The 26030-nt window shown below is 42.0% G+C and overlaps 1 protein-coding gene across 4 annotated transcripts in view; it reads right to left on the bottom strand.

Annotated features, from left to right (window-relative positions):
• LOC6725945 (zwei Ig domain protein zig-8) overlaps positions 1-25818 on the bottom strand; it is a 139072-nt gene extending 113254 nt beyond the window's left edge. Inside the window, exons 1-2 of one of the 4 annotated variants that reach the window (XM_016173900.3) lie at positions 25091-25818; positions 23124-23244 (exon numbers count right to left, since the gene is read on the bottom strand). The gene's annotated coding sequence lies outside the window, so the exon portion shown is untranslated. Of the gene's footprint in view, positions 1-23123; positions 23248-25090 lie in introns of all 4 variants that reach the window. The other 3 variants (XM_016173902.3, XM_016173901.3, XM_016173899.3) reach the window with 3 other exon arrangements.
• Positions 25819-26030: the final 212 nt, after the last annotated feature.

Below are 26030 nucleotides of genomic sequence, written 5' to 3'. Positions count from 1 at the left end.
AATGAGCTTGGTATTCCAGTTAAATAGGCGTTAAGTGTGCATTCAATGGACAGAACTGATTCTGTAACATTTACAAATAGGTTGCACTATAACATAGATGGCGCCACTAATCCATGTTTCTAAAATCATTTCAATATGTGCCACAAAGTATGCATTGAAATGAAATGAACATAACTTCAAAGGAATCCATTTGGCTCCTGCATTGAACATCTACTGCAAGCCACCTCAAAATACCCTATAAAATGGCTGTTTGAGAACATAATTAAATGGAGTCTAATGTCTTGGCCAGCAATACACGTTCGCATTTATATGATATCTGTTCAACAAGCGCTATTTAATCGAAACACAACCCCATATCGATTACATATCAGTGGCAGGAGCACTAGAGTAAACTGCTGCACACAGGCCCTTAGCCATCAGGAGCAACAACAATCGGGTCTCACACTCGACTTGCCATGCACCGCACTTGTACCAATTGGTCATCACAATAACTTCAATACATTATATTACCTAATTACGGGCAACAGCTCTACATTCCCTCCATTTTGCTGTCTTAAAGGACCACTGGTCCCCCTCAAGAACATCCCATTCCACCGGCTCTGACGTGGTCAAATCATGTCGATGAAAATTTGAAGCTTTTAAACTACTTCAACTTCACAGAATAAGATAGACACTCGAGTTGAGGACGGTGGCATGGTATGGAATGGTGGATGGAAGTGATGGAGCACTCGAACATCCCGTCGGAACAAAAAGGATGCGGGAAGTAGTGGGGCGTGGGTGTCCTGGCAAGCGAAGCGTTGACAGCATTTGAGCCAAAGGAATCAACTCTGGGCTCTAGTAGACTCAACTTCTTCGTTTCCTTTCTTTGTATGGCTTTCTTCTCTGCCTCCTTTTTCCATCCTTACAATGGAGGCACATATCGCACCTCCAAGGATGCGAATGTGTGTGTTGTGTGTGTGTGTATGCTGGTTATGCCACAGGGATGGGATCTCAAATTAACACTTGAAACGCAATGGGGCGAGGCAAAGGACGAGGTCCTGAGGTCCTGAGAACCTGAGAACCCATAAGGAGATTGGGTGGCTGAGTGGGCTTCCCCGGTTTTTCATCTTCTCGTCCTTTCCCCTCTTTCTGCGGCTTGTTACGAGCGAATCGAGCGTATGACTTAACAAGTGTTCCAATCTGCGAGGACGCTCTAATACCCACACACTCGTACGCACGCACACACACACAACTGAGGAAACTTTGTGGGTGGCGTTCCTGGAAAGGGGAAGGCTTCAAGGCTTCTGTCCAGGAGCCCACAGACGATCGCCTGGATGTTCCAGTCTCCTGGAGAACTCCTTGTTTAGCCACCAAATTATTTTCTCTTAGCAGGAGATGTGACTGATCATGAAAGCTGGCGGAACACCAGTCCGCAAGCTTTGAAGTTACAATTCCGACAAATAAACGAATTAAAAAAAACACGCACACACACACACACATACTGATACTGCAGCGGAATGTCCTTTACGAGTTGTCATCGGTTTTGCTTTTGGCCCAAAACATTCCCAAAACGAGATTGGCTTTGTTAGTATGGCCTTTTCCTTGCATTCCTCTTTGCGCTCATTCGTTTTAAAGCATTTTTTGTAACACTTTGCTAGCCATTAAGCGCGGGGGAGAAAGTGCCGGCGAAAGGCCCAGAGAAAAAGTACTAGGAGAAAGGGCAAAAACGGGAACGGCAACTGAGAGAAGGGCCTGCATGTGGTAATTGCCACAGGCCCTTAGCGATTTTCCTTCGCGTTCGGGGCATCGTTTTCCATTCTTGTTTGCCCAGCTGCCTTTTCCCGCTTTTATTATTTATTTTTACTCCTCTACTAAGCCCGTTACTTGTAGAGAAAAAGTAGAGGGAAAATAGAAGAGATCACTTTAATTTATAAAACAATCTTTTCGTTTAACATTCAGCGAAACAACAAAAGTCAGCGGACTCCGTTAAGCCGAGTAAAGGGTATTTGATAGTCGAAGCACTCGACCATAGCAATCAGTCGTTTTTTATTTTTATTTTTATTTCATTTTTATTTTCATTTTATTTTTATTCTTTTGTCCCCTTTTTATTTTTATTTTGATGCAAGATTGTGTTTGTCTTTGCCACAAACAAACCGACGGCACAGCCAGTTTATCTACGAGTGTGTCTGTCGCATAATGCGATTATTTGCCGGATTTTCCGAGAGTTTTCCATTTCTGAAGAGCCCGCCTAACAAGCAAACCTATTTTTAATAGGTTTTTGTGGCTCACAATTCCCTCATACAAGCGCTACATGGCCAAATTGATCTTTAGCATGCAACAAAATAGAATATAACCAACTATCTTTCAACACTATTTAATAAATTTAAAAAACGGCGTAACTCTAATAAAATATTTTATAAAAGCCGTAGAAAAATGTGGATTTTATGAACATCTACTAATTATACCATGTATACAGCAATTAACTAGGCTGTGTGCTCAGTTAGTTACTGACTATCCACTACGCTGTCATACTTGGCTTCATTATCATGTGACTATGGGTTAAGTCAGGATGTTAACCTTTTACTGAAAATAGATATCGGATGACACATGGTCGGGTTAACTTTGTCCGCTTAACTCGGAGTCGCGCGTCTCACGATTGTTGTTAACTGTTTGCTTGGCATTTTGGCCAAGTCTATTTGCCGTCGTGTCGGCCAAGAAAGCCAACCAAAGAGGCAAAGACTTATTTGCGGGCCTTTTGGCAGCGCAGCACTTAGCGGTGTTCAAACAATCGATTTGCCACCCTGCCTTTTGCTGCAACTCATTCACCTTGGGCTCAGTCAGCTGGCTTATGTGTCTAGACTCAAGACTCCTAGGACTTCTTCATTCCATTCAACTTGGACTACGTCTTGGAGCCGAGCCCATTCTATGAATCCCACGCGACTTGTCAATCAAATTGGGCAGCAGCAGCGAGCAGCAGCGGGCATCAATCAAGCTTGCCAATCATCCATCAATCAATCAAACCAGCTGCTTTCCGCGGAGGCCCCTTTTCCTTTGCCTAGCCATGGCTGGAAATAAATATATTTCCATTCCACTGATTGTCGCCATGCGTCTTAATCCCGAATGCCAAATTTCGCATTTTTGCTATTATTCCTCGTATCTCCGCTGTTTACGTAGATTTAATTTTGACGCTCTGCCCAAATGCAGGCACAATCAATTGAAATTCATCATTCATCCGGTTTTTGGGGCCTGGGGCCCGGGGCATGGGGCTGGGCAAAAAAAAGAGGGAGTTTCGTAATCACAACACACCCTATCGCTCATCAAAGCTCATTAGAGTGCGGAAAAGTGCCCGCGGAAAAGTGCGGATGGGAAATGGTGTGTGTGTGTGTGTATGTGTGTGTATTAGGGTGTGCAATCGAGGGGAAAGCGATGACTAAGTGCTTGAGGGGGTAAATGGGGGAAAATCGGGGGAAAATGTAAATTGATAAGACAAGTGCTAAAATGTGGCTTAGTCGATGTGTGGATGATTTTCACTAAATCCCATTGAATTTTCAAAATTCGCAAATTCAAGTGCAAAGTATATATGATCTCTAAAGGTATGAAGTTCTCAATGTTTTTATGAACTCCCAAGCATCTACTATGAATCTATTATTTGCATTTGGAGAACCCTCGTGTGGGCCGCACTAATAACTGAGAGCGTGAAGATGTCGCCTTTGATTATTTGCCATCCATGTCATGCTATCGTGGGATGTAATGGATCCTGGCGCCGCGAGCATTCCGAGCTCATGACAGCTACTTGCTCGTCCGCTTGACTGGGCCAGAGCACCAGGACATCATAGCAGCGCCTTGAAGGAGTCAGTCATTCAGGGCTGAAAAACAATGAGACAACGACGACGACAACAAGAGCGGCTGGATTGGCGACGACAACGACGGCTACCTGACAACCCTGAGGTGTGTCCTGTCTGCTGCTGCTCTGCCCTGCTCCTTCGCATCCCTGTTGGGCACATCCTGCTCCTGTTTCTCGTCCTGCCTGCTCCTCATTGTCCTCCTCGTTCTCCACCCACATTCCTCCTGCCAGTGTTGCCCCCCAGCGGACTGCTGTTCGTCTGTTTGTTTGCCAGCTTGTTTGCCTGCGCCATTGAGTTTTCCATTTCATATTCAAGGGCAAACAACACAGGACAGGAGTGCGCTGCACAACAACAACGACAGGCAGAACAAGTGAACACAAAGGTACTCAGAGTTCCGACCTCAAGATACCTGACTTTTTGCATCTCGAGATGGTGACCAGAAATTGCTATTGCCAAGGTGCTTAGTTGCTCAATTGATTGACTACTCTAAACTTTATAAGCCATTGGGAATTGTGTCAAAATTTGCATTATGCTGTGCAATCTGTGCTTTCATTCAAAATTGACTAATATAGGTGTTTTTGTTATATTCTATTGATGAACAGAAACAGCAAACGATTCGGCTTAATGGAAATCTCATAAACCAAACACTAACAAACTGAAACGTTGATTACAATATATATTTATATTTGGCATATTTGGAAAGTTTTATAGCTATTTTCAATTTGTTTTTCGCTTGATTTCAGCGTTGTAAAATAAACAACTATTTTTCATTTTAAGTAGTGTTGACTTTAAGGATAAATTCAGGTTTGTGTAAAGCCTAACCTAGCACACCCACCAATCGCATGAGTACTGGGTATGCGAAGACGTCGCCCCCGTGGCCAAAAATCGACCCAATCCCCAACCTGCGATCCCCAATGCTCCCCCTTCACCTGCAGTTGAGCCGCGGGCAGTGACTTGAGTTGAGTCGACTTGGCGACTCTTTCAATTGCGCTATTAAAAATCATTTAGAGTCTGACAAATAAACAGCTGCAGGGCGTCCTGTTTGGATAGCACCCTGCGCCCAGCCACCACCCCTCCACCCAAAAAAAAAAAACACCCACACACACACACACAAAATACTGCCCTTGGCTCAGGTGGGTTGAAGGTCCTTGGCCCATGTTTGCTTGCTATGTTTTCTTATTTTTTTATTTATTTTTTTTTTGCGGGGGAATAGATTCCAAACAGCATTTAATTTTCAGTCGCACCGCAATTTAGAGATATTTTCCATTTCGCGCAAAGGGGCCAGCAAGACCACCACCAGCAAATCAACAGTGATAATATTTTTTTAGCGCGGCGAATAGAAATATGGAAATTAAAATGGAATTAAAACATTTTTTCTTTTTTGTATTTAAATAAAACACACAGCAAGAGAGATACTTTCTATTTCGCAGCTGCACACGAAGAAAAGTTAATAAAATATGCAACTGTGAAATAAGAATAGAGCGAGCTGGGCTGAAATAACAAACGCTGGCTACAATCAAAATACAATGCCACCATATCCAACATCAAATGGGCCGAAAGTGGGTGGTTAAGGGATATTTTCAGCGGTGCCAAGTGGACACACACACACACACACGCATCGTTGACTCAGCTGTGCGCCAAGTGAAATTTTCACACACATCTCAAAAGCAGAGTCTCTGCGAAAATGGGCAAGGGTTGAGTTTTCCCACCATTACAAATTTGAAAACTAACTTCCATGTTTGGTTTACGCTCCACGTCCCGTAAGTAGGGTGCAAAAATTAGTTCGTCCTTTTGTCTGAAAGTTGTGCTCAGTCTGAGTATGAGTTTGGCTGCCTGGCAGGTATTAAGTGGGTAATGAAGTATCTATTGTTGCGCCGGATTGCGAGCTCATAAATAATTCACAACGCAACTGCTTTCTTTTTGGGCAACACGAATCCAAGACGCAAAATCAATAGATATTGACCTCGTTTGCGGCACAACCCTCTAGGTTATGGTAACTATTTAAAGCGTAAATATTAAACGAAAATAGCACATAATTAATGGGAATAAAGTCAGCCGGAATGCCTCGATTGCCGCACTTTTAGGGGTTGAAACGTGCTCTATAAATAGCTGCGTAAAATACAGGAGAAAAAATAAACCACGCACGAAAATTAAAACAATTTCCCATTTAAAGGGGTAAAGGATTTTGGGGGTTGACCATCAAATGTCTAATTATGGGCCAGACATTTTAGAATTCTCACTCACTTTCGCTAGAAGTTCTTTTTTTTATATTTAACCAGCCAACGCGGCGTATACGCAATGTCAAATGGCATGAGCCAGTGTATACACTGTATGTGTTGTGCATATGTGTGAGTGTGTGTGTGTGTGTGTGTGGCTGACAGGCTTGTGACTTGTGGACACTTTAGTTGGCATTTGCAACAACAAGAGGCGGGAAACTGAAACTGAAACCGAAACCGAAACTTAAACAATAACAACGTAGAGACAATTTTCGCCATTTGATTGTTTTAAATTTTGCATTAGGCTCTTGTCATACTGTTTGTTTATTTATTTGCCATTTGCCGCTCCCCATCTCTATTTTTGCCTTTTGCTTTTCGCTTTGTTTCTATTTCTGTTTGGCAGCCCCGCTAGTTTGTTTGTTTGTTTGCCAGGAGTGTGTTTGCCCTGCGTTGGCTGTGCATTAAATGCAATTGGAATTAGAATTTGGCTTTCGTCTGGTCGCCGAATGTCGCTCTTTTTTTGGGGGTTGGGGGGCTAACATCTGCATTCCGCTCGAATTTTTCATACCCGCGGCGTTCGGCGGCGATTGGCAGTTTAATTGGCCATTTTGTAGAACAATTTGTAGCAGTAGTCGCTATTTGCCATCGGGTGCTGGCAATTTGTGGTTTGTTTTGCTTTGCCGCCTGTTATGGCCAGCTTTGGTTAAAAATTTAATGAAACTTTTCTGGGTCCTGCATTTCGTGTTGTTTTTGTCGATATCGTTGCTGTTGTTGTTATGAATCAAAATTTGGAAAGGCAATGAATTGGAAACATTACGGAATGAGACCGTGCAGAGAGAAAAATAAATGATTCACTGTTATATATTAAATATATTTTGGTTGATTAGGATTGGAGCATTTTGTAAACCAGAACTTTAATATAATATATCATAAATCCGTATTAACTCAGTATAGAATCTACTGATCAACTACTAACTCCATTCAATATTTTTCAATATTTATTCTTTTTTATCAATATAAATCAATCCGTCAAAGCAATCAATAATTTTCTTGTTTATCAGTTAAATATTTTTGCACATTTATATAGATTGCTCATATGAATAATTTTCCACTTAATCCCTAATATTTAAACATAGTTTTATCCCAGTGCACGAAAGTCGGGTAAAAGTGAAAGCGAATTAAAAACTGGCAACTGGAATTGAATGAACAACGGATTCGGCCAAGGATTCATGGATCAGAGAGCCAGTCGAGCCGGATGATGATGATGATGATGATGATTTTGGGCCAAGGCTGCCAGGCTATTAGAGATCCACGAGCATATTTTAATTAAATGCCTCGGCATAAAAATACTTTACGCATTTACCTCGGGCCCGCACTCGCTGACAGAGATGGATAGATATCTTCTCCTGCATTCCTATACTTATATATGTATATATATATATATGTATTTATGTAGATGCCTGTCTGCGGACTATCACATTAATGCAGCTTAATTACGTGACATAATTTAGAAGGCGATGACAAAACGGCGACAGGCAACGACAATACGCCTTTGTTTACGGCCAGCAAGCGTTCCGTTTCGCTCCGTTCTTTGGCATTGTAACTTCTTTTTATAGCACTACCTGGTCCAAACATAGATGGCATCCCTCTATCCCACCCCCCTAGAGAGAAACCACACATTTCCCAGCTCATGTCCTGAGTTATGAGCCGCGCTCTACCGCTCCCTCCTCACGCTTTTCCACTTTTCCATTTCCCACTCACTCGCTGGCAGTTATGCTAAGCTCTGCAAATGAACATCATAAATAAGGGTCCTGGCAAAAGGAGGGCTATGATGGGTGTAGGGTAGGCCAGGGCGAGGGTGGGTAGGTAACCAACAGGATGGGTGGTGCTGGGTGGCAGCACCACCGAGACGCACGTGTCAAAGGGAGCCAAAAGACAATGTCGAGCAACACCAAAGAAAGTAAACTTTAACTCAAAAAACATGACACAACACTCTGGCATGACGGGTGATCGAATATGTGGTACCCATTAATATAAAATGAAGTGTAGAAAACATTTAAGTTTGAGAAATATGGGTCAAACCAAAATGATTTGAATTATAATACATATAACAATACAACAATATGTATATATTTTGTATATGTTAAAAATTAAATTATTTTCACCGATTACGATGTTTTAATTAAATTTTTTATTAGTTTTAAACAATTTCTTAGCTTAAACCCCAAAATGCCTTATTCGTACCACGAGTTGTGACTAAAAGTTGGTTTCGAATTGCGCGCATGTTTAAATGTTGTTATGAATATGACAGCCGAGGAGGAGGCAAAAATGGGAGGCGGTGGGCGTGGCGCTGCCAAATCAACCGCATGAGTCTCCAAGGAGGTGAAGTGCGAAATGCTCATGAGCAGTTTTTTGCCCATTCTTTTTTTTGTGCCCGGGTTCTTCTCTCATTTCGTGAATTATTTTCGTAATATCCCCGAAGCCAGAAGAGCAAGACCAGAAATACCGCCTGTCGCTTGTAAGACAACTTCCGCTAATGCAAGCGCCCGCTTCCGTTTCCGCCTTCCCCTCACACCCTCACCGCCCATCCCGTCCGCCCACTGAAAGCTCTTTAACGCTCGGGTTCTGGCTCCGGTTCCGTTTCGTTTCGTTCCGTTCCTTCCGCCCCCGAAGTTGCCACACATTTTGTTGGGTTTTTGTTTCACTTTCGGCTCATTTCTTATTTCACAGCCATCGCCAATCCACTGAATGTGTGTGTGTGTGTGTGTGTGTGCTTGTGTTTCTGTTTGTTTTGCTGCTTTTTAGAACCTATGAAAATGCAAATTGTGTTAAATGTTGATGTGTTTGTAATCAAAGCCCCGCTGCTCCTCCATTCACGAGGGCGGAAAAACAGGCCGGCGAAATATCAACAGCAATCCACTGACAAAAGACCGGCGACGGTGGCGTATACGCGATATGAGTGGTTTTGGTGTACAAAAAATAGCATTTCCAATTACCCGAGTTTATTGCCAGCGATATGAGTGGGTAGCGCCTTTTGGGGGATTTTATCCTGACTCAAATCGGGCTGAAGCGGATTGCCTATTTTTGATTTCTTAAATTTCCAGCGCTGAAAAAATCGCTCTTATCATCACGGCTTTTTATTGATTTGTATTGCTATTATCGTATTTTTTGGCGATTTTCAGACTCATTCGATATATCTAAAATATATTTAATTATATTAGATACATCTCCTTAACAATTTACAACCAATTAATGCAATTCTTTGGCTGGCATATCCTATTTCATCTACACCTTCTAGATCCTTCGACCTTCGCTATCAGAGGATTTATCACCCTGTGAACCTTTCGCTGTCCTCGAGATGTGTGAAGTCGTAATGCGCGTTCATTCACAATTTTAATATGCGCGATTTCGTTGATTATGTGCCATTGTCGGCATGCCGGGGAGTTTGAGGACCAAAAGGAGCACAAGGACCTTGATGATGGTGCCGCTGAAGGCTACGGCAGAACGATGATGGGGGCGACGACAGGTGGCCAGGGTTGTCGGGGCAATCAAGTAAATTACGGAAATTTACAACTTGCCGGGGTCACATCTCTGGCACTTCCGCAACCACTTCGCATTCGCCTTTGCCGGCCTTATTTATTTATTCATTTTTTTTTTTTTTTTTGTTTATTTGTTTGATTGCGTTTCGCAAATTGGCATCGCCTCAGTCATAAAATTTTATGCTAGTGCGTAGGCCATGCGGCAAAAGTGGGGGGTGTTTTGTTTTTGGTCAGGAGTGAGGGCATATGATGTATGGAGCATGGGTTCTGTGGCCAAAAGAACCCCTTTCCACTTTAATGCCACAGCAAAGCCATAAAACTGATGTCCTATTAAATTATTGAGCATAAATTCAAACAACCAGCCACAACAAAACAAAATACAAAAAAACACAAAAAATGACGAAATAAGAGTGACGGGAACGGATAAAGCTGTAAGGCGAAATCGTTCGGCGAGTGAAAAAATCGAGTTGAACATATCAAATAAATAATAAATAAATGACAGTCGATAAAAAAATGGCATCGTTTGTAGTTGTTCCCCAGTCTCGCATCTCCCATCGTGCGAATGCGAATGCGTGCGTATGCGCGTGTGTGTGTGTGTGTGTGACAGGACATTGGACAGGACATCACAGGATCACAGGACACAGCCATAATAGAGCGATTCATTTGCAGATTTCTCCCCCACCCACCACATTTTATTTATTGTACATTCAAAAAACGAGCAAAAAAAAAACAAGAATAAAAACATCAAGCATAAATAAAACACCACAAAGAATAATGAAACGAATCATTGAGGCAAATATTTGAATGACGTTCAAACAACACGGACTGCTGGCTGGGCGCGAGGCGGAATATTATAAAAATGTTATTGCTTTTCATTATGCTGAAAATGTCAAAAGTGTAAAATTTCGTCAGGCGACAAATATGGGCATGAAAAAATCAAGAAAACATGAAAAGAGTGCGTCGAACCCAAAAAGTGGCAAGTGTTCATCGAGATTGGTAGCTCCAGCCTTAATGAGTTCTGTTCTGGCCAGAAAAACACCAAATTGTCGCTTTGTGCACATCGTTACAATTTTTTTTAAAAAGACCCCATAATCGCAGTCGCCTCTGACAAATTGAGGCAAAATGCAGCCGAGCAGTCGCAGGACTTCCAGGACTCACAGACTCCTTTTCACCATTCCCCAAGCCGAAATAGATTCATTAATCAAAAAAAAAACCCAAAGGAGCAAACTGGAATAAGCTGGCCAAATACAAAAAAAAAAAAAAAAAAAAGAACGGAATGTAAGCCAGTCAAAGAAGCCGTATTTAAAAGGAGTAATAGAAGATCTGTGCCGCAAAAGTAAATCTATGAATATGCAAGAGCAAAAGGAGCTCATGTTTTTATTATAGGTGAGCCGCAGATAAAGGATAAAGGGGTTCTCTCTGTGCCAAAAGGATAATTCAAACAAAAGACCCAGCAGTAAAGTCCTCAAAAGGTTCTAAATAATTCAGAAGTAAGAAAAGACTTAGCTTTGGCATTATAAAGTCGAAAAGTCCATAGCAGAATGTATATTGCATAAATATCTTCACAAAACCATAAATATGTCCTGAATTTGAGAAGCTTTGTCAATTCCAAACGAACCATCATCGCTGGCAATTTGGTCGATAGCTATGAATAAATACTGAAATCATCGCTGAAAGTGTGGATAACTATTAAACCAAACACGACTCGCCTGTCATTAAACATTTGTATAACAAAACGTCATTCATCAACCGGCATTACTCTCATTACGTTGGCAAAATATGTAAACAAATATGCCAGCTAACAAATGTTGGGCTAATAGAAAAATGTTGTCGCTAAACGAAAGTTATTGACAAATGCGAATGCAACCCCACACTTGACAAGCAGCAAAATTTGCAAAAATTCAGCAAATAAAATGGGGGGAAACAGGAAGAAATAAACGTGAGGGCAGAAAACTAATTCACATTTGAAGGGGATAGGAAACATGTCGGATTTCAATAGAGAGCGCCAACGACAGCTGTAAAGGGATGCGGCAGGATCATCAGGACACAGGCAACTTTACAGGCAGCCACAAGTTGGCAACCCTGGCATAACCCTAAAACCGAAACCTTTAAAACCATTTAACGTAACTTTCAAAACCAGGCTTGCCAAATATGTGCGAGCGTGTCACTGTTAGTACGTGTGAGATGGTGTGTGTATCTCAGTGTGCCTGTGTGTGTCTGTGTGTGTGTGTGGGCAAAGTTTTTAAAGTGTCAAAAAGTTTGGGCAACGTCACCCGGCATCATCAACAGCGCCACTTTCAGTGGCCATCGAGAGATATTTTGGGGCAAAAAGGGTTTGCACAATTTTGCATGTCGCACTTTGCATTCTGGCCCCTGGTCATATATATACATACATTTATATATATACGTATAGGTACATATATATATATATATATATGTAGTACACCTGCCATCCTTTGTCTTTACACCCCTCTGGCCCAAAAGCTTGAACATTGCAGGACGCAAATAGTTGCGGCCATAACTTTTAAATAGATTTGAAATCTGTTTCGAATTTTCTACGCCCACCCTTCGTTTAGTGGTTTCATTTATTTTATTTCTTTGATATTGGAGGGTAGACAAGTTGACTCTATATACGCCCATACATACATATGTAACATATATTGACAGCAGAAGGAAATGGCCAGAAAATATTTGAGCTCTTGGCAGGTGACTAGCCCCAAATCTGAACTCAATCCGTAAAATCCCAGCCACCAGCAAGCCTTCCATTTTTTTTGTTTTTTTTTGTTTTTCTTTTTTTCTTACTCCCCCCTGTTAGTGCAATTATTTCGAAAGCAATTTGCATTCTGCCTTCGAAAGCTGGGGAAAGTTCAACGTTCAACGGAAGCGAATAGCATGCACCGAAAAATGGGCTTTGTTTACACCGAAAATGGGGAAATGGGGATTTTCGGGCAATGATTTTGCAATAGGGCTAGATGGCTGACAAAAGGCCGTACTTTAGATATGGCCAAGAGTTTGATCGACGGAGGGCCGGATGGCCAAACTGGCTTAGATAAAGAAGCAACCAAACTGGGGCATCTTTGTAAAACCAGCCATGCAACTGGATGAGTTTAGTTAGCCAGTAAAATAAGTATTAAAAGACACATACAAATGTTTGTATTATAATTGGGCTAAAAAAAAAGGGTTCTACAGCTAAACGAATAAATGTTTTGTCTAGGTTATGTATTTGAAACATAACTTGGCTTAAAATGGTTTCATAGCCACAAGAAAATAAATGATTTGTATATATCTGAGATTTCTTCTATAATCACAATTTGGCTAAATATTGATATACATAGCATTCCCGGCCTAAGTGGCTCATCGAATCCACTCCTCCATCCACTGAGAGACAAAGGCCTAGGAAAATTGGCTAGCTTTCTCGGCTATCCAGCCTCTTTTAGCCGGCCACCGTGTGGAAAAGTGCGTGAGAAGCGCCATAATTTATGCAGCAACTACAACAATAAATCCATTTTGATATGGCCCAGCAAATGGCATGTTAAATGAACTGAAAACGGGGCTTCGGCGTGGCAAGAGGGAATAACTAAATGAAGTCAAGTTGGCGGGATGGATTCGGTTTGGTTGGGCTGGCATGGCAAGAAAGATGCCCAGACGGCCGGAAGTGAACGCAGTGCAGCGCTTCCGGTCGGCCACTGCCCCTTGTGGACTTCTGGCCGAGGACTCCTCTGCTCCTGATCCTGTGGCTTTTTCGGCTTCATTCTGGGAATGACAGGAGCCAACACAACAGCAGGAACAACAGTCCAAACCGCAAAGCCTTAGGCATCCCCTAACCCCGACATCCTTTCGTCGACCGCAGATGGGCGGCAACCGGAGCGTGGGCGTGGTCGCCTTGAGTAAGCAGACCAGCCCAAAAATGTTTCCTTTGCAAAAAAAAAAAAGGTGTGACAGCCTTAAATGCCAAAAAATCAAGGTATTAGAAGGATAAAAACGAAACTGCCAAAAAAAAAAACAGCTTGGACATGGACATTTAAGATCAGTAGAACCTAAAATGGATATATATTTGTATATATTATTGTTTCGTGAAACCCAACAAAATACGCCGTCAGAGTCCAAAGAATGATATGAACTTATCATTATTTGCAACACACATTTGTTTGCAGTGCATGCATGCCATCTGAACAGTTTTGCAGCTTAGCGGCATGTTAAAAAATTAACTAACTCGGCCGTGTTTGTTTGCGTTAGTTTGTGCGACGCTCTTTTTTTTCGCCACCGCACCACTGCACCATGTGCACCACCCAGCAGCCCCCCCTTTAACCACCGCCCCTGGAACCACTGGTTTTGGCGGCACCGCCAATTAGCACACATGGGGCCAAGAGGCTTTGGCTTTGGCTTCAGTTTCGGTTTCGGTTTTCGCTTGTTTTCCTCATATGGCGAATTAAATTTGCATGGCCACAGAAATATTTCAATATAAAGCGGCCAGGTGGGTCGGCAGGTTAACATGGTATGGGGCGAAAAGGGTGGTTCAGCGGGTTAAGGGGTTAGTGGCGGGGTAAGCTGCACGTTGCCGGCAATGAAATGTTGTTTATATACACTTTTTTAATCTTCTCCCCCCCAGCCCAGCCGACCCAGTAGTGCCCATTCCATTAGCTTTGCCCCTTTTTGGTTTGTGCTCCGTCAGCGGACAAGGCAAAAAACATTTCCGCTGGCGCAGCACACTCGAATGCACTGCCAGAAATCGGTATGGCAAACTAAATATTCTCACTTGCAATGTTGTACATAAAAAACACAAAAAAACAATCAAAAGATTAATAATTAATATCTTTATATATCGCATATACATTTGCATAAAGGATTTCTCTCAGTGCACCGCCGCTCACACACACACACACTCACACGCACAGAGTCGGACACCGCTTAACCCTCATCAGGCTTTACACCTTTCGGCGCAGTTGGAAAATTCAAATTTACTAAATTTTTTATTTTCATTTTCCTTGTTGTTTTTTGCTATTTTCAAAGCGGGCGTCGGAGGAGCGGAGGTGAGTGGGCTCCGGTTTAGACCCAAAAATGTCAGAGGCTTACACGCTTCTATGCAGTTAGCTTGTTTAAGTTCGGAGTGGTCTGTCAGGGGGGAGGGGGGAGTGGAATAGGGGAGAAGGGAAGCCCCGTTTGTATGAGAAGCTTATAATCAACATAACGGGCATAACAATGGCCATTAAAGTGCTGCGGGGGCGGGAAAAGTCATGAGGGGGGTGGTGGTGCTACCATCAGGGGGGAAGGGGGAGGGTGGTGTGGCATAAAACCACTGGGGCAGGTCGAGTCGAGCAGCTGACGACCACCAACGGCAACTCATTTTTTATGGCCAACAGTCGGTGGGAAAATTGGGCGGGGAGACAGGCGGCATAAATCTGTGCACAATGCGTCTGGCATTTGCTTGATGGTCGCCTCTGTTTCACTCTCTATATCCTTACAGTGAAAGAAAAGGACCCTATGAAGTGAAGCGAAAACATTTTGGTTCCTCATGGTCAAAGAGTGACCAGATCCAAGTAAAGTTAAACATAATAATCAAAGTCATGTTAATGATGAATAATTTTCACTATACTGTACATATTTTCCCCACACAACTCCAATTTCTCGCTGTGCATCTTTATCCGTGCTTGTATCTATACATCTGCAACTGTGTGAGTTAGTAATGGGCGAGTGTGTGTGTGTATAACTTGACCACAATAAAATTTATTTGTATTATTTTGCCGGCGTCGACATCGTTTGTATTGTCGCTCAAGTGCGAAAGCAACAACATGAAACTAGAACAAAAAACAAATAAAAATAAAAATAATAATAAACCCGAAATAAAAATTAAAAGAAATGACAAGACAAAGCAGCAAGGGCACACAGACACATTTTTAGCAGTTTTTTTTTCTTTCGTTTGTATTTTTTTGGCAGAACCAAGACAAAACGAAACGATTTTCAAATGCACTTCAAAGGAAAAAAGTGTCTGTGACCCGCTTTAAAATGTCATCAACTAATGAGCAGAAAAGCCAAATGCTGGAGCAGGTTCATTTTGGCCATGTGTCCCGGTGTCATTTGAGTTAATTAAATTCCAGACACAATCCTGGGAAAACGAACGTAATAGGATTGGCTATTGTATGTTGTATGTTCTACTTTTTTCTTGGAAAAGCACATGAGTTGGGTGCATTGGGATTGTCAAACTTATCATCTCCAATTTTCATTGGCACCTTATTTTCAAGGCCATTTTGAGATACATTAAATAAATCCCAATATTAAATGACTTGACAATTTCTTTCACAGATTAAACAAAATAAAAGAAATATTACGTATACGTCCGGTTGCAACGTTTTTTTTTTTAACTACCCAGTTATTTTGCTAGTCAAATACTTGAATTATACACTTATTAAATGGAAATAATTCGAGCTACATTTTATAGCACTTCAAACCATTTCCCAAGACTTTCTGGGGAGTGATCCAGAAAATATATCTCGGCACGAATGCAGCTGCCGTCTGTAAGACAATAGCTCCCATTTCTCCTCATGGCCATATCCCTTGGCTTATTATACAAGGAGCCAACAAACCGTAACTCAGACACCGCTGAGACTGAGGTTGCAGCTCCTGCTCCTGCTCCTGCTCCATCGCCATCTCCATCTCCATCTCCATCTCCATCTCCAGTTCCATTCCCATTTCTTGATTCCCTTTTGCCCGCCGGGTTTACTTTGCACGCAACATTTTTCACAGCGAGCGCTATTTTCGGTGTATGGGTGTGTGTGAGTAATGCCATCCTCTTTCGCCCAGCGAAAGGATACCCATTCCCATGCCCATGTCCATGCCCATGCGAATGGCAACTTCTCATGTCCAGCGAGCTGGCATTCGCAGGACATGAGGAGTTGGTATTTGGTCAATGCGTCAGTTTTACGGCTCGTAATGCTTGTAATTGATTGTTAATGCCGCACTTAACCCAGACTCCAGCTGAGTTGGCCAAAAGGACAATCGTCCTGTGGCCCCGGCCATGTGCCCCATGTTCCCCCATCTTCACTCCATCTACTTTTCCCACTGAGCCGTGTGCGTGGCTTGGCTTATTTATTATTTAAGGGCTGGATTGCGTGTGCAATTGTTGAAATTCCTTTTTAAAAATAACACACAGAAATCAGTTAAGAGTAACCAAATGAGGGGCAATAAGCAGCGCTGAGCGGTGCAAAAGAAGCGCCAACAAATAAACAGGGCCAAGGATCGTTGGTTGGGCTTATCGGCCGGCTCAGGACCAGAAACAGAAACAAAAATGGGAATGAAAACCAGAATCTGGAGCTGCAGCTTCGACAACGACATGCGTATTTTATCTAAATGCACTGAGATAAACCATCGATGAGTTTGTCATTTTTAATATTACGATAGCAACATTTTATATTTGTGAGTGACAATTACCAAATATTATATTATTTGTAATTTTGCATTAATATCGAAAGAAAACTCCTTTTCTCACTGCACCCGGACCCGGGCTCTTGTGGTGTTCTCCATGTGCCAGAAACAAACGGAAACGTTAATGCCGGCAATATAATAAAGGATAATGCAGCAGGAATTGCAACCCCGCGCCGGGATTCCTTGCTGCACTAAACAGCCCGGCACAACTGAAATGACAATAAACAAAAATGCAGCAGCCACAACTGTTGAACTGGGCAAAAACAGAAACACGAAGCGAAGAGAGTTGGACAAACTGAAAGCTGAAAGACTGAAAAACTGAAAAACTCTGAAAGCTGGTGTAAGATGGTGAAATGGAAAGATGGACGCCGAGCTGGAATGGCCGAGAATGGCAATTTGGTATGGCTGAAATGCTGAAATGCTGTTCTCGTTGCTTGGCCTTTTCATTTCTTCCTTTTTGCTTGCGCTTTTCGTTTATTGAATTCGCAGCATGGCAACAATGGCAACAATTTCTGTTGCATACTTTTCAGAGCCACTCTGTGAGCTACCACCCACCACCCACCGAAATCGCCCACTTCAGGATATCCTGGGGCCAGCGAATTATAACAACAATGTGGTAAACAGCGGGCAACAGATTAGCCACGGCAACAAATCATTATAAACTATGCAAGACAGCAAATAGATTACTGCAAACTATTAAAATATCATCGATGTGCATGCCATTTACAATGCATTCGGATTCCGATGAAAATCGGTCAAGGTTCAAGGATTTTCAATTATTCGGATTTATTTTGCAATGTAAGGAAATCCATTGATTGGGCACTTCAAACTGAATACGAAACGGGCAATAATTTTGCACTAGAAATAGGCTTAATAGCTTGCGAGACTCAATGGAAACTTGACTCCTGTTTTGTATTTCAATTAAATTACACCTTTTAATAATAAATCACTTACTCGTGAAGTATTATCTCAAAATCCTTATATAGATTTTCAGTTGCATAAAAGCGAAATACTTTTCTCCACCAAGTGGCGATATCAGTGAACCGAAAGAACCAAAAAACATTGCATGCGATGAGATTACAAGCCACCAGGATGCCTAATCCTTTTAAATGACATTTCACCATTCAATCCGTGTTCCAGTGCGGATCTGAAACAACAATGTCCTGGCAGCATTTAGTCGGCTTGTTTTGTTGTTCCTGATTCCTGGTTCGTGATTCCTGAATCCTGTAACCTGCAACCCGAATGCTGAATCCAGATGACTGGACCATTACGGCCCGGAATGGAAAGATAACCGATTTGCTTTCGTTGCTCTGGTCGCAGCAAAAACAATTACGGCAAATCAGATGACGATGACAATGGCCGGGGTCTAAAAATACAACCACGGCAACGAGATAACAACGGAGCAGCTCGATTTCGTTGTATCCCGTATCTGTGAGATAGATGTGTTTTAAAGTAAGTAACTAGGCGAGCTTCCTTGGCCAGTCGGCCATCCAGCTATCCGCCCATCAGCCCACAATCAAAATCACCCAAACACTCAAAACACCCCACCCAAAACAACAACAACAGCAACTGGAATTCCTGGGCACAACCAAAAAAAAGTGGGTGAGCCAGTACCAACGCTATCAAAGTCGTTGAAATGAAAATGAAGATGAAATAAAATGGAAAGCACAAACAGAGAAAAAACTAAAATTTTCTATGCTGTAAACGAAATTGAAAATGAACAAGCGGAGCGAACACGGACATGGACATGGGAAGCGGACACCGACACAGAGACACCAGCACCAGTACCAGCACGGACAAGGACACGGACACGGACACGGACACGGATACGGACATGACCGGCACCCGGACGGAGACCCCGGACCCGAACCCGGACCTCCACCTGCACTGAGCGAAATGTAAACAGTCTTAAATGGATCAGGGTGGCAGAGCGATCAAAAGTAAACAAAAGGAACCACACCAATTAATACACAAACGAATTTCCTCTAATTGCCGGATTTCCAACAAGAAGCATCCGCTTTTTGATGGCTATACGGCCGGAAAGTACACATCCATGCACTTATATCTTGTGAAAGATATATTGACTGCACTTTAAGCGTCGCTTGCTTTTAGAATATATTAAGAAATCATTAAAGTCACAAATGACTTAAGGGTTATTAAATGCAAGTATATCCGAGAATTAAATCCGGTTTAGGATAACTAAGATACGAGTCAACATTTATAATATGCTACAAATTACGGACTACAACTGTGTCTTAGAGAATTAAACATACTTTCCTATACTTTACTAATTAATTTCAAATCCAAAGAGACTTTTTTTCAGTGTGGATATGGTTTGCGAACCCAACATGGAATGTATGGGATTGTGTGCACCAGAGAACTGCAGCCCGCCACTGGCACTCTACGTCCACCCTATAAACACTCGGTCTCTAGGCACCCCGTCTTTTTTGACACCCTACTTGCGGCAACAGAAAATATTCGGGTGTTTTACCAACGTTGTGTTTTTGTTACGAGTAAAAAAACCACCCGAGGCCTGCTGCGCAAGAGCCGTATGGGTGAGTGGACGCACAGTCAACGATCGGCCGCAGGTCATTTTTTGTACGCCTAAAATTTGTATGGGTGGAAGAGCGACGGGTATAAGAAATGAAGGGTAAAAGGGAATACCCAAGAAAAATTTCGTGCTCATGTCGGGTGCCACCCGTTTCGAATCATTGCCTTACTAATTTTTCACAAGTCGCTAGCTGAATACTCTAATGACAAATATTCTTGCATAAATTCATTTTTGAAATGAATTTTGTGACATTATGTACATAGATTCGGCTATTAGCATTATTACTATTACTATTATTTTTACTATAATTTACATTTAAATAATAAAAACGTTAATAATATATATAATATATAATAATATATAATATAATATATATATATATATATATTATATATATATATATTATATATATATATATATTATATATATATATATATATTATATATATATATATTATATAATTAAATTACATATATATATATATTTATAATATATAATATAATAAAATATAATATAATATATATAATTATAATAAAATATAATAATAAGATGAAGGGCATATTTTACAAAGTATTCGACAAAGTCTAGAGCCACGCCGAAAGAATAGTGTATAAACGTATGGAGTGTAAAACGTATGGAGTTACGCATCTTGTCTGTGACTCGACTATCTACAAGAGTAGATAGACTGATAGAGACTATTACCCGAGTATTTTTCGAAACACCCGAGTATTTTTGGAAACACCCATGTGTTTAACGGTAAACCCACAAGTGTTTTTGTCACTCATCCCTTTTTAGGCATTTGTCTTTTTCTGACTGTTTGTCTTCTCTACCCTCCGTTATGGGTGCCGAGTATGATCGGCACCCGCGACGCAGGTCACCGTATTGATTCGGGTGCGGGCACAACGGGGTGTCTTGTCTACATGTGCAGACGTATACTGTGTGTTTGTAAGTACCCGCGATGTGCGTGGCGGGTAGCACCCGCACACAAAATTGTTGGGTGTGAGTCGAGTGGCTAAAAATGCCACCCTTGCAGTTCTCTGGTGTGCACTTCGAAGCGTTGGAGGCGTTGGCAAACAGCGCTGAGTGCCAGGATGTAAGAGTCAATGTGTGTGGGTGTGTGTTTGTGTGCAGATTGGAAATGTGTGTGTGTGTGCGTGTGTGTCCTGCTGTACTGGTGTGTGGTGGAAGGTGACTCAATGGTTTGTGTTTTTTCCGCTCTTCCTTTCTTGTCTTGAAAACTGTGCTCCTCGTCTTGTAATGAGCCGGCGAATGGAAAATGGAGAACGCTGATGAGCTGCGTCTTAACTAACCAAAATTGGGTGGCGAGGCGGGCATGAACAGGTGGGCGTTGAGCTGGGGGCGGGGCAGAAAGGGGAAAAGCGGAAAAACCGACAGTCCTCACTAGGAATCGCTTAAAAGCAAATTGCGCTGAAAAGCAATCAGCGCATAAGTGCAATACAAATACAAACAAGTTTATTGCTTTTCCCGTTGTCCTCGCGGTCTTTCCGGTCAGGATGCCTTCTAAATGGATGCGGGGGCGGGCTTAGAAGCGGGGCGTGGCATGCCAGAGGGATTGCATAACGAAATGAGATGCCTGAATGGGAGCAGCAGTATGTCCAAAGTGTCCGAGTGCCGCACTATTTACTGGCATGATATATGTCGGTTATTGGATCCGATGTGCAGCATCTTCAGTTCCGAAGATTTAGCGTGGCAAATTCAAATTTAATGCGGCTAGGTAGCTAGCTTAGCTGGATAGAAGGCAAATTTATGGATTCCACTTGACTAAAAGCCAGAGAGATGGCCAATGGATAAGTTCCCCCTGTAGTGTCAAAAAATGGGCAAGCATATTAATAGATGATACCATACAGCTGGAAGGCGAATGGATAAAGTGCATGGAGCATAAACCCAATCACGCAGGCATTCATTTAAGCAAATAAATTAGCCTTTAATCTGTTTGAATTATTTAATAAGCTCTCCAAATGTTAAATATATATTATTTTTGAGGTGTTTCAAACTATACCATCTTATTTTTATAAAATTGTATTTCAAGATATATTGATCAAATGGGCTTACAAAAAGATCTAAGACTCGCTAAAAACATACTTATATTGTATAATTTCCATAATTATCTCTTTAACATTACTCTGCTGCTTGCGACAAATTACGCGGCTCAAATGCATTTGTAATGACCAATTATCCCTGCCGAAGCGACCTCAAATCCGGCTGTGGCATGTATATCCTTATACGTATCCCTAATCCACCACCCAACCCAAAACCGAAACAAAGAGACCATCATAATCTGGGGCAATCAAATCGTGGATTGCAACGCATAACATAACACATTACGGCGAATGACGACATGTCGAAATGAGGCGGGAGAAACCAGAACAGAAACAGAAACAGAACCAGAAACATTAAGTCCTCATCTTCATCACTCGAAGGACTCCAACGGCTGGCTCCTTGTTGTATGGCTGTCCAAAAACAAACTGTCGACACCTGCCATGAGTGATCACCGCTCCCGGCTCGCATTACAATGCAAATAAGTCGGCGAGTTCGGGAGGTCGGAAGTGCGGGTTATTGCCCATATGGCCGCCGGAGTTGGCAACTCGTAACCCACTCGACGGTACGGAATACATACGGCAAACACATTTAGCCCGTAATGGACTCTTTTTTTTATGGCATTTATAAGCGCGCCAAACAACGTTTCCCTGGGAGACAGACAGACAGACAGACAGACGGGCAGAAAGTTTTAAAGGTAAAGCTATATATATATATATATATGTATGTACCTACTTGTATTACCAAGTGGCTCGGCTGAAAATAAAATAGCGAAATAAATTAAACTAGCATCGAGGGGCCAGGGAACTATGGAAAATGCGTTCAGCTTTCTGAAATATTTAAGAGCACATTTCAACCGATAGGGAAAACGCACTTTCGCTGAATATTTCAGTGCGAAGTTCATTGTAGATTTTTCGGATTTTAAAGCGCTCTCTATTGCCATTTCTCGTTCATTGAATATTTGATCAGCGAATTGCTCTGCTTTATTTAGTAGTTTAAACGATAATTCAAAATCAATTCCCTAAATCTCAATAAACATAATTCCTGTGCAGTGCATGTAACTTCTCGGCTTGAAGATCGAACTTTAAGAGTTAACATGTGCAATTTCGAAACCCTTATCCATTAAAAATTCTGTTTACTATTCCATTGCTAGAAGTTGGCACACTCCGCATTCTATTGCTCTCTACGGCACTGAGGATTTCCTGTTTATGCCCACACAGTAAAAAATATATTTCAATACAATTTAGCAATAATATACACAAAATGTGGCAAGAGAATAGAATTGCCACTTATTTTTAACTGATTTTTCCCAAGTTAAGTCTTAAGTAATATAAACTTTTGTTTCAGAAAAATAATTTGGAAATTAGTTATATCCTGCTATTAATGTTAGATAGAAATCTTGCTGAAATCAATCTAATTTTCGCCCTGTGCACATTTTCGTGGCGTATCCAATAAAATGTGCGAAAAAGTTGATGCGCGGCTCGCGATTGCCATTTATTTTTATTGCCGCACTTACCTGCTACTTAGCGCCTGCCGCCTTCTTTTCGAGAGCACGTGGGCGTGGTCGCTCACTACGCGCGACACAGAAAACTTTTGAGTTTGAGTTTGAGTTTTGACTTTTGCTGGGTGCGTGGTGCCTGCTTTATGTATAAATATATATATGTATATATATTTACTCCGAGTGTGCGTGTGTGTGGGTGTGCGACTGGCACTTTAATCAGCAATGCCAGCTGCTTCTTTGCCGATTTTCCAGCTTTTCCTGCGAGTGAAAAGTGGGCAGGTGTTGCTGCCGCTGCTTGGCCAGAAACCAGGAAAAAGGAAAATGTGAATGCGAATGCGAAAGGAAATTCGCACATAACACTTCCCAAAGGCCATAAAGTCGCGCATATTTATAAGCCTCGCCTGTCTCTCTCGATTTCCATCTAGGCGCTGCTTTATGCCACCTTTTTATGACCCAGCCAGTACATGCATACATATGTATATATTTGTATATATATCTATACATATATATGCATGTATCATCCGAACTCACATGGATTGTATTGAGCCCCAAACCATTTGCACTTCATGCGAAAAGCCCACACTTCAATTGACATCTTGCAACCTTCGAATAGCCAAAAAGATCTTTTTTCGGATCCGTCAGCTGCGTCACATTTGTTTCGCATTTGCCGTTTTATTGCGCAAAATTGAACGCGTACTTTATTGCCGGCTGGATTTTTTTTTTTTGCATAAACACAATTTATGCATATACAATATACATGACTTGGAATACAAAAAAAAAAAAAAAAACCAGGCTCGAAAAGACGTGACACAAAAAAAAGAAAAGCAAAGGGAAATGAGCATGTAGAAGCGGGAAACCGGGAGCAAAAGTTTTTAATTTGCTTAGACGCGACCAAAAGTCTGCTGCATAGCAGCTTTACTCCTGGGAAAATCGAGCTATATAGCTTTGGCCATAGCCTTCGCAGCTTTAACCAGATTAAATTATCGCATTTTTCTTTGTATACATAGATATACACACATATATATTTTTATTTTGGCCCGCTGCTGTTGCTCCTGCCTCGCTGATTCGATTTTTGCTACCCAAAATGAAGAAAAGGAGCAAAAAAAAAAAAAATATGTGTAGGCATAAAAAAATGAAAGCAAATCCGTAGGCAGGCGAGAAAAGTTCGAATAAATTGAGTGAAAGTTCGCAATTCGCCTTAAACATTTTTGCCTGCTTCGCTGGCGACGGCACATGGAAGCAACTTGAAATTTTCTGCTCGCAGGTGTGCACTTTTTTTCGTCCTTTTCTTTTCAGGATCTGAAAATTTCGTGATACAAGTTTGGCACACTGGCAGCTCAAAAAAAAAATGGAAAAATGTAATGTATGGCAGCATATTTATTAGTACAAGTTGGAGATCGCAGATCGAACTTTTCGCCACTGCTGGCGTTTTCTTTAAATTTTTAATTTTTGTTGCACTTTTGGAGGGACTTGAGAAATTTTCGGAACTTTGTAGCCCAATATTTAGGCATATTTATGGTGCAAGAATTACGCACAAACAAGCCACATTCTCCAGTAATTACAATTCACAGGATAATAAGAAGTTAAGAGATTTTATGTGTTAGGTTTGTGCTTAAAACACTTAAATAATTTCCTTTTATAAAACTTCGATGTTCTGTTTTGCCAACGGCTTTTGAACACATGAAAGTGGTATTGTTAACAGTAATATTCTTATCATAATTATCATCCAGTTCAGCCAGCGGGCTTTAAAATTAAAGAAATTTCTCTATTTCAAAAGTTAATTTAGGATTTTTAGTTTTTTTTTTTTTTTTTGCGCTTTTTGAAGCGAATTTCCGTTTCAATTGGGTTAGACTGTGCAGCAACAGCCTCGGGACTTTAAAAGGCTCATCCGCACACAGAAACACACAAGCTCGACAATACCAACGCACACCACCCGCACACGCACACACACACACACACAGACACAGACACAGGACACTTACGGCTTGAGTTATTGGGGCAGGCCCAAAAGTATGCTAAGCTTTTCGCTTTCGCTCTGCAGCTGCTGCCAACTGCAAACTGCAATCAACTGGATTTCACTTTTTCGCCCGCCGTCGTCTCACTTTTCATTGTTTACGTTTCACTTGTACGTCTCTCGCCTTCTTTGTTTTCGTGTTTTTCTTGTCAATTGAGGAAAACCCCAAAAAGAGAAACAACAACAATGCAATATAGATGGCACACTCTCACACACTCAACCGAAAAAAACAACAAACAACAGATGCAATTGGCGGCGGCACGCGTTTCCCGACGCGACGCGACGCGTTTTGAATTTCCCGGGGGTTAACGGGGGTTAATGTGTTGGGCGGCGCGGTGAGGGGGCAACGTTCCGTGTGTGGCGGGCGGGGGCGCGGAACGTGGGACGTTGGGCGGTTTAGGACGAGCCAGCCACAATTGCAATTTGATGATCGCGATCGCGACCGTTTCACCGCCTGCCTTTCCTGCAGCGTTTGAATTCCTCGAGATTTACAGTTTCGATGTCGGAGGGAATTCAGTTGTCGAGCATTCGCATTCGCATTCGCATTCGAGTTCGAGTTGTGTGGCAGGCAAGACGATCCGAAACGAGACGAAACGAATCGAATCGAGTCGAGTGAAATGCAGTGAATATCCGCCTTCAATCGCGTGGCACAAACCGTTGTGTTCGATAACCTAAACGAAACTGAATCGCCGAACACTCGAGGCTCAAAACTCGGCCAAAGCTTCGTGTCGCCATCGTGTCGTTTCGTAGGTGTCTCGGCCAACGAGTTCCACACACACACACACACGCCCACCTTTGGCAAAGCGCTCGCGAAAGAAGGCGTGTGGGTGAGGTAGTGCGTCGCTGTACGTTCGGCGTCGCTGCTCCACATCCGCATCCCGTTCCACTCAACCGAAATCCACTTCGTG

This window comes from Drosophila simulans, chromosome X (genome assembly GCF_016746395.2).
Source record: "Drosophila simulans strain w501 chromosome X, Prin_Dsim_3.1, whole genome shotgun sequence".
NCBI lineage: Eukaryota > Metazoa > Arthropoda > Insecta > Diptera > Drosophilidae > Drosophila > Drosophila simulans.
This window is presented reverse-complemented; position numbering and strand designations above follow the sequence as displayed.